General features: G+C 40.3%; 2 protein-coding genes across 11 annotated transcripts in view; one reads left to right on the forward strand and one right to left on the reverse strand.

The window, feature by feature from the left end:
• The window catches only part of Scn3a (sodium voltage-gated channel alpha subunit 3), a 110,880-nt gene extending 103,473 nt beyond the window's left edge, over window positions 1–7,407 (reverse strand). For all 9 annotated transcript variants that reach the window (XM_031370463.1, XM_031370470.1, XM_031370469.1 and 6 more), the window contains exon 1: window positions 7,149–7,407. The gene's annotated coding sequence lies outside the window, so the exon portion shown is untranslated. The remainder of the gene's footprint in view (window positions 1–7,148) is intronic.
• Window positions 1–12,740, forward strand: part of LOC116090245 (sodium channel protein type 2 subunit alpha) — a 173,977-nt gene that overhangs the window by 1,698 nt on the left and 159,539 nt on the right. The gene's annotated exons all lie outside the window — the stretch shown is intronic.

Here is a 12,740-nt window from a genome sequence, read left to right on the forward strand (position 1 = left end):
TTGAGCTGGATGGCCTGGGTATTTAAAACGTGGTCAATAAACACACTCCTTTTTGATTATTTAAGACTTCATTCTCAAGACAGCGTTTCATAAAGAACAGAATAATGAGGCTGCGGAGTCTGTGACCAAGTGAGTTGAGGTTTACTGACACTTACTTCCCAGTGAGTACAACTGTCTAGGTGGTTACTTCACAAGTATTCAATAACTGCCACTTAGGTAAGGTCAACTATCAGAGGTAAGGATAAGAAATTGCCTATCTGGAATCCATATCAGCTCATTTATTCCCATATAGAAGTGGGTACCAGTGTATTGTTTGCTGGCTTCCTTAGTTACCTTTAAAGCCTTTATGTAATACACACCAAGTCATTAGCATCTTAAAATGGTTTTGAAAGTCATGGCTTTTAGCTTTCTTTAACTTCTCTCAAGCTGAAGTTTCTTAGTTTTGCTTAATTTTCCTCTGCCATTTTTAGGTTAACTGATTGTAAAATCTAGCTGCATATTTAAACTATGTTCACAGGGCTTTTAAATATACTTTGAAACCCATACTCAATCCCAGAAAATCCAATCAGATTAGCCAAAAGAGAAGCCAACCATTGCTCTTGTAGCTGTCGGTCAGGTGTGGTCAAGGCATGGGCCAGGATGAGTGAGCTCCTGGACCCTAGCATGCTTCTCTCTCTTTTTCCTTTCAGGTACTCATCACTGTTGTTGTTTGTATTTCAACTAATAAGGTTTCACAAATCTATACTTTATCTCTTTTTGATTTTTCATTTACTGGCTAGGCTCTCATTCTAAATACATGCATTGTAATTCAATATTACATGGGCTGTTCAATACAGAAGATGATTATGAATTCTACTTTTGCATTTTCCTGCAATGCTGATGTAACTTATATCAATTTTAGTATAAATATGTAAAGATTGATGGTAGAACCTAGTGTAACTATTGGAAGCTGAAGATACAGAAGGATAGAAAGATATTCTGGGCTGTCATGGAGCTAATTGCCAATTCATATGCCTAGCTTGCACACACATACACACACACAAACATACACACATGCACACACACATATACACATACATACATACAAACATATACACATGCACACACACATACACACATACATACTTGCACACACAAACATATACACATGCACACACACATATACACATATATATACACACACATACACTTGAGGGATTTATCTTATCTTTTTTATCTTATCTAAATAGTCACTGACACATTAACTAAATGACTTACATATTAAAGATACTTTTAGGACTCCTAGAATATATAGTATTCAGGACTTGTAAAGAAACTATCAGTATCACTGTAAAATTCAGAGTTGAAAAAAACAAGTCTATGCATCCCCTGTATGTAAAGCTGTAAAAGACATACCCCAATAGCTTTAGCTCAAAGTTGAAATGGGTTCGTTACATAGCAACAACTGGAGTACCAGGAGCAAGATGTCAACTTCAAAGGAACCATTAACACAAGCAAAGGGAAACGAGATGGCCATGAGTCTCACTGAAGTGCTATGGCAGTGTAACTATCAGTAAGAGAAGCACAAACCCATGGAACAGTAGTGAGCAGCAGGCTGAAGCTAGAGCTGCCCATCACAAACCTGGGTACCAATGTGTCAGTGCTTTCACATATGATCAAACTGTTTCTTCTCCACTGGGTTTGTTTTGTCTCTGGCAATAATACTGGTTAGATTGGGAAAAGGGATAGGGAATAAATGCCCAGATTCTTTCTATCAAATGGGTCTCTTATTATAAGTAAATTGAAGTTGACACTAGATATTAAAAGAGGAACTAGTCTGAGGCAGAGGCAGGGGGATCTTTGTAAGTTCAAGGCTGATCTGGTCTACAGAGTGAGTTCTAGGACACAGAGGGCTACATAGAGAAACCCTGTCTTGAAAAACCAAAACCAAAAAGAAAGAAAGGCAAGAAGGGAGGGAAGAGAAAGAGGAAGAGAAGGAAGAGGAGGAGGAAGAGAAGAAAAGGAGGAGATGAGGGAGAGGAGGATGAGGAGGAAGAGAAGAAGGAGAAGGAAGAAGAAGAAGAAGAGGAGGAGGAAACAGAGAATAAAGAGGAATTTTATTAAAACTCTGGAATTTTCAGCTTTTCAGAAAAATCACTCAATCCACTATTCTCCTAGCTAGGGCATGATGCTCTCTTGTTTTAGAATGGCTTGGAATGGACTTCTTGGCTCCTTAATCTCAGCATCAACAGCTTCACTCATTCCTCACACTCACATTGTCTGTACAGAAGTTTGGGTTCCTTTCCTTTGGCTTCAGTTTTTAAGGTCATTCCCACAATAGTTCCAATAAAAAGAATATTCCTAGGATAATTTAGAACAGCTTAAGTTACAGAGAAGAAAGTTCATAAAAGTAATGTCACACACAGACATGCAGAAGGCAGAAAGGCCAATGAACAAGTGATCAGTTCTCAAACTGAGGCTTAAGCCCGCAACCTGTGTACTGTTAAACCTTGTGCAGGATCATGTTAGTCACAATGCCATAAGTAATAAGAATTGTGATTTAATTATTTACTCCAGCTCCTGGGAAAGCACAAGTACAAAATGTTCAAGAATAAAGTCTATTCTGACTACTGGGAGATTAAAATTCCCCAAAGAACTTCTTGGCCAAAAATGGCCAAAGTTATTTAAAGAGTGACTTTTCATCTTTGAAGTCACCCACTGACTAAAACAATATTAAATCACTCTTTAATAATGTAGGGACCATCATTTCTCTTACATTGCTCCTGCATGGTGCTTGATCACATGGAGGGCTTCCTGTATGGAATCTCAAAAAGGATGAACCTCTAATTCAATTATTAAAGAAATAACAGAGACACTAAAAGGAATTTTTTGAAGTTTAGCAATCCTTGAAAATACCCATATGGATGACTTCCATGTTTATCAGTACTCATTTTAATATTTCCTTTGTAACTGTTTTTCATTCATATATTTTAAGCAAAATTTTCCTTCGATAAGCTTCTTCGGTTTCAAATCCAGAATTTCAAATAATAGCCACGGGGACCTAAGAAACCAGTGTATCAGTAGTTGTCACATTGAAACGTATCATGTCCAGTTGAATAGGTAAAGTTAAATTAAGTTAAATTTCTAAGTTAAATGTAGAAAATCCTACTGAGACTAATTATATATTCAGATGAAAATTCAAACTTCAGGGACCTAGAGAACCACAGTGGATCTGGCAGCTCACAGAACATAACATTTATTTGCTTTGCAAGTAAGAGAACTCTCACTATCACCTCACAGTTAACAGAGTAAAAATCAGTATTATTTTGCCCTGAATTTGGTGGCTACCATTTGTTACATCAATGTAAAGGGCAACCAAAGAATACTCTAACTTCACCTCAAAGCAAAACATATGTCAGGCCAAGGTGAGTGATGAAAGTTGCCTCCAGATCAAATAGACGTGCAAGATGCAATAACAGCAGGCCTGACTCTTTTCCTTCCCCAAATTTCTGGACAGCAAATACATAGGAATTCAGATGCTGTGCTGCACACCAGTTGGTTGTGAAAACTGTCCATGGGGCAATATTCAAATGAAGGTAAAAACCAGTTGAATTGAAGTTACTACCATAGAACCTAAAGGTTCCTAAATTAATTGTTTCTGATTTTAATTGTACTTCAAGAGCAGGTGAGCAACTGATCCCCCTTGTTCTGTAAGATGAATAAAACATCCAATTATATAAGTACAGAAATGAATAATATATTTTCAGTGACAAGCGAGACATTGTCACAAAGTAAGTCCACAGAGTTTCTGTGCAAGAAAGATAACAAGAAATATCGATGTGCATAGCCACTGTAGGCAAGAAATGTCAGCATCTCATTCTATGCTCATTCTTTGTTGGAAAAAAAAAAGACATCATTACTTACTTACACTTACAGATGGTTTCTGATAAACTTCACCCTGCAATTAAGGACTCACAGGAGCTTGGAAGAAGCTGGAGCCAAGAGAAGTGACTAGCAACAGATTCCAAGCTCAGTGCCTGTCCTGCTGAGAAATGTTACCCTCCAGTCGCTAAGCCCTTCCTGCTCTCAGCCGCCCGCTCTATGCTATCCTGAGTCCATTAAGTCATCCTGGCGGCCATGAAGATGGAGCTGACAGCCCAGTTACTGGAGTCGGTTTAAAGAGGCCCAGGGTGGTTGAAGGAAGGGATTAGGAGGCCTGGGGTGCTGAAAGGTCACCCCTGCTCTAGATCGCAGAGATCCCGGTAGCACACAGCTGTCAGAAGCACCAAGCTGCACTTAGAGAGTCTTTAGGGAGAAGCGGGGCCTTCATAGCATGTCAACAATTTCATCGGGGACATTTTGCTTTCCCACATTTAACTGCGACCTTAACAGGATTTAAGCCCAGAGAGTTTGGGACTCAGTCAGAGCTAAGACATTTCTTAGGTTTAGGTGTTGTTATCTGATTTATCATAGTATTATAGAAGTTACTTTTTTAAAAAAAGAAGTGATTTCTCACAAAACATAGATTTGCATCTGTGAATCCTCCCAGAGGGTCTGAAAGGCAAGTCCTCTTAAGGTAAGATGAAGTAATGACAATGCTCTTGGCTTTGATTTTGCTAAAATGAAACAGACAAACAAGCACAGTGCAGTCCATAATAACACCATTGGACAAGAAGAGCCATCTAGAAAGTTCCACGAACTCTCCGGAAAGGGCCTGCAATGTCTCCACTCACTGACATTGTCATGGGTAACACATTGGTCTTGCGGATGGATGTTCAGCCAAAGAGCCCTCTTCCGAGATGACACTTACCCACAGTTCAAATCCCTTCTTGGTTTTACCCCCCTCCACCCTCTCCTGTTGTGGCACTAATAATACCTGTTCCTTTCTTGGGTGTTGGGGTGGTAGATGAGAGAGGAAGGTGACAGTCACTAAACCCTGAACAGAAACTGTACCATCTCCACATTTTCTAAGTAGGCACATCACAGTTTTATGGACAGTGTGCTAGAGGCCTGCAGAACTTTAATTATTTCTTAGGAAACAGTGGAGCAGCTTCCGTCCGTCTGCCAAGCTCTTCACCAGCTTTCCATTCACTGCTTGCTGTTTCTACCAAAGAAGGATCTGGCCAGAGACCGCCAAAATGTTCCACTTCTCAAGATGTCTCCCTCATGCCTAGTGAACCATTCATTGTTATACTCTGAGTCAGGAGAGCCAGGGATGTCCCTCATAGAGTTGAGCTCAGAAATCAACAGGAAGGAGTCAAAGGAATTAGAATCTGCCGTTGACTCTCAACTATTACAGGCAAGGAGAATGAATTTCTGTGGTAGTTACTGTCCTTTTGGAGTCTACAAAGCTCACAAGTGGCAGAACCTGAACCATGTCCCCATTTCCAGCTCAGAGCTGAACTCTACCCGAAAAAAAAAAGACTACAGTGTGTCTGTCTCTTAGAAATGAAACCTCCACCGCATTTTTAGTAAAGAGTGAAATACTCTCATTTGCTTTGGATGGCATGTAATCAGAACATTTCATTTCTGAAGAGTTCAAAGGGCAAGTTTTGCAAGGTGGAAATGTGTGCACATTGGCTTTTCACACTATGACCCTATGTGTAGAAGAGGAACTAAGCAAGGCAAGCAACCAAGAGAAGTGAGCATCTAAGCCAGATGAACAGCTAAGGAGGCATGGCAACTTTAAAAACAAAACAAAAAAGGTAGCACTCAGGGCCCAAATATAAACATCCATTCATAAATGCAACTAGTCCAATCAACGGGCTTTGGCATTTACAAAGAACAAAGTTACTCACTTCCAGTCACCTGCAGGTGTGGTGTGTACTGTACAATGCATCTGAGCCAATTAGCACTTATTTCTGAAAACCCTTTCCCAGGAAACACTTTTCTTTACATCCTACAGTCTGAGTTCTTCTGAAATACATGAGATGAGGGCTTTCTGCTGAGGCAGACACTATTTTGAAATGTTTTAAGGGGGAGTATATTGCCGCCCGATGTAATTTACTGAGTGAGATTGCTTGGTTTGTTCACCACATGATGAGAAAATATAATTCAGGTACCCACAAGGTGACTTTTTTTTAGGTCCTTTGTTTAGTACTGACCAAAGCCTGGATTGAAATCATAGGTCTTTATTTCTCACTGCCCAGAATAGATTAGATGTAATATTTCCATGCAGACTCTCACAAACACTAATGCCTTCATCTTTGTCCTCACAAGAGACAATGCACTACCTATTGTACACACACACACACACACACACACACACAGCTTTGTAATCTTAAAAACTTGTCTTTCCACTACTGCCTGTAGGTCTTCCGCTAATGTGGCAACAGTGTGATTGCTAACTGAATGAAACATTATGAGTGTGGTGTAAAATATTTTAGTGACAGGCACAGACTCTACACAATGTAAATTTTTCTCGTTTGGTCTTAAGTGAGTTTTTCTGGTGATCGGTAGTAATAGTACTAATAATAAAAACCGACCATGAAATGTTCCAGAAAGAAAAGAGACCTACCCAATTAGCAAGCTTATGTGATATTAAAAACAGGAGGTTATGGAACATATAGGAATCCTTGGATCATTTCATTTTTAACAAATCAAATGTGTTTTAATGTTACTCTTGGTGATCTCTTTCCTCCCTCTGCTGATAAATTTTCAAAAAAAAAAAAAATGAGAATGTCTAAATAGCCAAACACCTTTATATTGATATCACTGTCTGGCTATATGGCCTCTCCAGAGGTGCTAAATAAATAAAATAAAATAAAAACCCAAAGCACAGAAAAGATAGTTCCAATTTCACTGAGCATTTATGATTTAAAGATGCCGAATAGGCGGTGTCATCCTGAAATCTAGTAGGTTGACATTAAGTCTAACAAAACAGATGTTCTCTCTGTACAATGAACCCCAAACATCTGCTTATTTCACAGACACACACCCCTTAATCCCTAGTCTGTATTGTAAGTCACCATTTCCAGACAGAAACTGTTTCCTTTGAAAGATAAAGGAATAGTAAGCAGTTTACAAATCAAATGATGCCTTTAGTTCTTATAATTTACATTTAAACATTAGGCTTTTAAAAATGGCAGCACGAAGAGGATTTTAAAATGAGAAGATGACCTGGTGGCTAGATTCTACAGTGCAAATAATTAAATGTTTTGTCAGCTTACCTGATGGAGAGCCTTAGGAATCACAGCTCAACAAAGGACAGCATCCAAGATGGTTAGAATGGAACGTGCCACCCCCTGTAGTTCTTCAGATTTGGGCCACAGGGATTTGCAAATTACATTCAATTTTTTTTCTTGCTTTCTCTGTGGACATGAAAACAAAGAGACCTTTCCAGAATCCTCTTTGCTCATGCCTCCGCTTCCTGTTCTGAGATTCACTCTATGGTACCCAACATATATCAGAAACGGCCCTGGAAGGAAAAAAAAAAAAAAAAAGAAAGAAAGAAAAAAAAAAAAACCTGGCAGCACTCAACGTGTTACTGCCATCTACTGGCAGACATACGCCAGTGCACAAACGACAAAACACTCCTATTATTCCCCATCTCTTCGGAAGGCAGGAGGTAAACCTGTATGGAAACATTATGAATCATGTAAAAGCCCCATGGTGACAGCAGAGAGATGATGGAGGCGGGGGTAACCTAGCTACAACACGAGTGTGCACAGTTAACCTTTCACGTCTCTTAACTTATTTATTAATGTTCTAGTTGTTTGGTTAGAAATCATAGGTTTCATAAAATCTTCTCTAAGTCTACTCTTCTGAGATGAGTACTTCTTCCTGCCCCACAAGGCGGAAAGTCTGGTTTCTTAGATAATAGCGTGACATATATGCAGATGTAATCTTGTCAGATTTTTTATTTCTTTGTTTTGTTTTGGTTTTGGAGACAACCTCTGATCTGAATATCTCTTTTATTTTTATTTACTTTTTTATATGTGTGTGGCATATATCTATGCTCCTTTAAGGGATGTGTATGTGTAATGAAGGGGCAAGGTATGTGGGGGTTGACCTTAGGGGGTCTTCCATAATCTACCTCCAACTCAGTAGGGAAGCAAATGCTTGAGACATTGAAACACAGAATTACAGTAGTCAAAGTGGAAATAACTTTTGTGCGTCGAGGGGGCTCTTAACACCTGTTTTTGGTTTTACTTTTCACATTTAGAGAAAAACTGTCTCATTGAACCTGGAATTAGACTGAACTAGCAAGCCTCTGCACCCATGGCTGGGGTTATGTAGCATCAGCACCGTGGCAGGCCTTGTCTTGGGTGCTGAGGATTTTTCTTACATTTTCTATTAATTCTCTGTGATTTTCACATCATTAACCCCAATCCCACTCATCTTCCCATACCTTTGTATCAGCCCTCTGCCTTTGCAACATCTCCCAAAAGAAAGAAAAAAAATCTCGCTTTGGAAGCTGAGGTGTATCATCACAATGAGTCATTGATCTGGTTCAAGGCCTCTGGCTTCTATCAATACTGGAAACTCACCAGGACTCGACTCAGATATCCTGTGGTTGTCCTACGTCATGGAGATCCTGCAGCTTGGATTTGCAGGACCACCCAGTCACATGGTCCAGCAGCTCATAGACAGGGTAGATGCTGGAGTGGGCCAACTCAAAGCCCTGGCCCTGGGCCTGGGTGGTAGCTGAGATGGTCAGACCACCAGCTCTCCTGGGCTCATGTCATCAAGGCTCTTGAACCTTTGGAGCCAGTGTTCCTATGCTGTCTAGGAGAGGGCTGAGGATTTGAAAGGAGGTCCTCATGCTTACAGAGCAGATAATTTACTAACCAACTACTTCAGACAGCCTTGGCTTACCTTCTTCAAGGTGGATTTCAGCTATTCCTGCTGTCATCCGTACACTCCAAAGAAAACCTTGAGATCAAAATAAGCTTGCTTCTTTGACAGTACATATCGATGCAACACATGTACATTTACATGCAACTATGTGAACCATAGATCAGCCTTGAAGATAAGGCCAGACCATGATTTATCTGTCTGGAAGAAGTTTACTCATAACAAACACAGGAAAACATATCGGACATCATTTTTTATTTTTAGCCGTGTGTTCAAGAAATGTTTACTTTATTTTTAAATTATAGACCCCATTTTGTCTGATGGTAGAAAAGGGATGTACTCAAGCCAATCAACATTTGTCTCTGGGAATGACTTCCTACGGGACACCATAGTCAGAGTTCTGTAATTCACAAGACCAGGGCTCTCCTCTGTGGCACACACTATTCTGAGATGTTTTAAAGGGGAGTTCAGATCCAGATAAACAGAGTCACACAAGGCTTTTATGTAGTTTCAAGTTTATGTTAAACCAGTGTATGGTTCCCTGAGGTACTTCCCCACCTCATAGAGTGTAAGCACCAGGGAACATGCATGTGCAGAAAGCAGGATATGGTCCTGAGCTCTTCCGTTCTTGTGTAAGTCAACTGCCAGACCTGTCTGCTGACGTCTAGAATCATCCCTGACTCTCAGATGTCACCTGTCCACGTTGACCCATGGACTCAATTATCTGTGCCCTGCTTATTCAGGCAGTGGCCCATGTTTATGGCCATTGTTTACCCAGTGTGTTTTCAGGCCTGCCAACCAAGTCACACATCCTTGTGACTTTTTTCCTGACCTTGGAAATAAGTGAACTCTTTCTAGTACTGGTCTGGGCTGACAGAAGCTGCTCTCTACCCCAAGTATCCGTCAATTCCCCACTAATTTCAGCACACCTGAGGTCAAGCACTCTGGTTATTAGCCCAGCGAGGCACAGTATCTGGCACTTTGGAATGCTTTAACTTCTTCTCTTTCTCATGTTCAGATAATCCTACTTGGACCTCTCATTCTATGCCACAGTAACCTGGATCCATATATATTTTCTCTCAAATCATTCTATCTTACATCTAAGTTGATCGGTTACCCGGTACACTATAACAAACCATTGTGCTGGGTGGCTCAGATCCACCTGTGGATACTGCAACTGACAATTGGGCTCGTTAAAAACCTGTCAGTCATAACTAGGTTATGACTACACCATGACAAAATTCAAACCCAGTAGATAACAGACTCCAGGAGTTTCTGGTAGTGCTCCCCGATCTTGCATGCTGAAACTTTACCGAAGTCCTCTGAGGACACAGCATGTATACTGCCCATGCCATCATGCCGCAGTGATAAAAAACACTGCCTGAGTCACGTCAGCCCTGGCATGAGGCTAATCTGTGCTATGACCTGTAGTGATTTTACTGTATATACAAAGTGTTCTGCTCTTATAACTTAATTATTGAGAACAAAGACTTCAATGTTTTCCCACTGCCATTCTTCAGCAGGCACCAATTTAGTAACCTGTGTATTGTGTTGTGTTCAAATGTTTAATATTTAAAGTTGCTACATGCATTGCTGTTTTGAGGTTCATAAAAATCATTAGGTGGATAGCATCTGGAATTAGGGCCGAATTTCCAACAATTTCTGAAATGTCCATAGAAGCCCATCTGCTATTTTGATTACAAAGGTATCAGTCCCCGCATCAACACCTGTAAACTCAAGTCAGAGACCAACTCAATAAAACTTTGAAGATTCTTAGTGATCCCACAATATAAATCTTCAGCTAACCTCTCACACTTTTAGTTGATTCCAGATCCAGAAAAGTATACAACCAAGGTTACCCATCTCACTTGGTAAGTGCATCCTGGACAAATCAGAGAGGTTCTGAGCAGAGGAGACCCACAGCCTCCAGGTCCTGCCCTGGGATTCATCTTCCCATCCTTAGGTTCCTGCATATTCAAGGTCTGCAGGAACAATGTGCAAGAGCTTTGATTTTAGTTGTCTCTGATTTGTATGTGCTTCACAGCAACATAATATTTTGTTTTAGTGCCTAAAGACTCTGAAAGGATTGCAGGATTTTGCCCACATTTCATATGTTCTAGAGCATGATGCCCCCCAAGCAGTTTTTAGGAGGTCACTTTTGTGCCAAACAATGATACCCTGTTACTTATACAATGGAATGGCTAAAATTTACAATGCTGACCATTTTATTTATAAGACTTTTCAGAGACACTGGTGGAAATGGAAATTTAGTGCAATCATTTGTTTCTTTTGTTGTTGTTTTGTTTTTTTGGGTTTTTTTTTAAAACAGTGTGGAATTAGCTCCAGCTGAATGCAAGTGTACCTTAAGAGCAAGTGATGCTACTCGCCAGTATGTGGTGGAAATACATGTGTAGACAAAAATGCTCATGACCACATGACTACAAACTAAACAAACGGGAAGCTACCTAAGCATTCTCCAACAGGAGGATGGGTGAAAGAACAGTGGGGTTCCTTGATCCGTCATAGCAACATAGGCGAAGGACAGGAATTCACGTGCCAGAATGTCTTTCACAAATACACAGCTGAGGAGAAAGAAGGTTGGCACATATAAACAAAACACGAGGATTTCGTTATTAAATATAAAAGGAGGGCTAAATGAATTACAATGGCAGAAGTAAAGAACAGTGGTTTGTCTCATGCTAAGACAGGCGAGCATGATTGAGGAAGGTCATGATGAGGACTGTATGTTTCCAGTCACCTGCACACTGATGGTTTGATTGTTGTCACCTCTAGAGAGGGAAAGGCAAATGAAGGAGAGATGAACAGGACTGCTTATGTTTCTCTTTTACTCGAAGTCCTACATTTATAGTTCTCTTCATGGAAGGTTTTCTAGAGCTGCATGTTGCTATGCTATCCAGACTGGACTGAAACTCATTATCCTTTTGCTTTAGCCTACTGAGGCGCAAAACAACACAACTCATTCATATTGATGTCATTTCAAAGGTAAATGTAAAATGCCAAGTACATTAGCCGCGCACCTTCATATCCACTATATTTCTTTATCCCTCGGCCACTCCCTCTTTCTGTTGCATGCTGAATGATGCCTTCGGCCATTGTGAGTGTACTCTGGAATTCTTCTTCATTTAGTTCCTCTGTCTCATTACCTGGAAGACAAAGTTGCTTCCCATGTATTGTCATTTGTGGGAAATAAGCACAGGCTAACTTATGTCGTGGTGCTTGAGGCTTGGCAGCTCTGGACTCAACATTATGCTGTGCTATTCGGACACACTTATGAGAGTAGTTCAGTTAGTTCAGTGCCTAATGTATAATGTGCAAGGATGAAAGGGACAAATGGTCCTCTTCTGGAGAGCCAATCAAACGCTTTCCTGGTTATAACACTTGCATTCTATGAAGTGTCTTTAAAACTTCGGGAGAATAGATGAGTCTCACTTCTTTCTGTTAGGAAAACCAAATATTACATGATGGTAGAATTGGTTTAAAAATCTTGCTATTTGTCAGTATAAAATCTGCTCACTAGAGGGACTAAGGAGATGGTTCATTCAGTGAAGTGCCTGCAGACAAGCATGGAGTCTTGAGTTCATATCTTCAGAATCCACATAAGAAGCTAGGCATGAGGCACTGACCTCTAACCCAACTCTGTGGGTGTGGACACATGTGAATGCCGGAAGCTAGCCAGCCTAGTTGTAGTAATGAGTTTTGGATTCAGGAGAAGATTCTGTCTCAATAACTGAAAATATAGAACAATCAAGGAAAAACACTCAACATTGTCCTTTGGCCTCCACATACATGTGCACACCTATGTGTGTGTACTTGTGTACACTCCTGTACTCCTCAATGCTAAGTAAGTATACAACACCCACACAGTGCCCCACAAATAAAAAACAAGTAAATAAAATATACCTACTCCATGAGATGATTATCATGGACTCAAATAGTCCAGACAT

The sequence above is a fragment of the Mastomys coucha genome, unplaced genomic scaffold (assembly GCF_008632895.1).
Source record: "Mastomys coucha isolate ucsf_1 unplaced genomic scaffold, UCSF_Mcou_1 pScaffold15, whole genome shotgun sequence".
In the NCBI taxonomy this organism is placed as follows: Eukaryota; Metazoa; Chordata; class Mammalia; order Rodentia; family Muridae; genus Mastomys; species Mastomys coucha.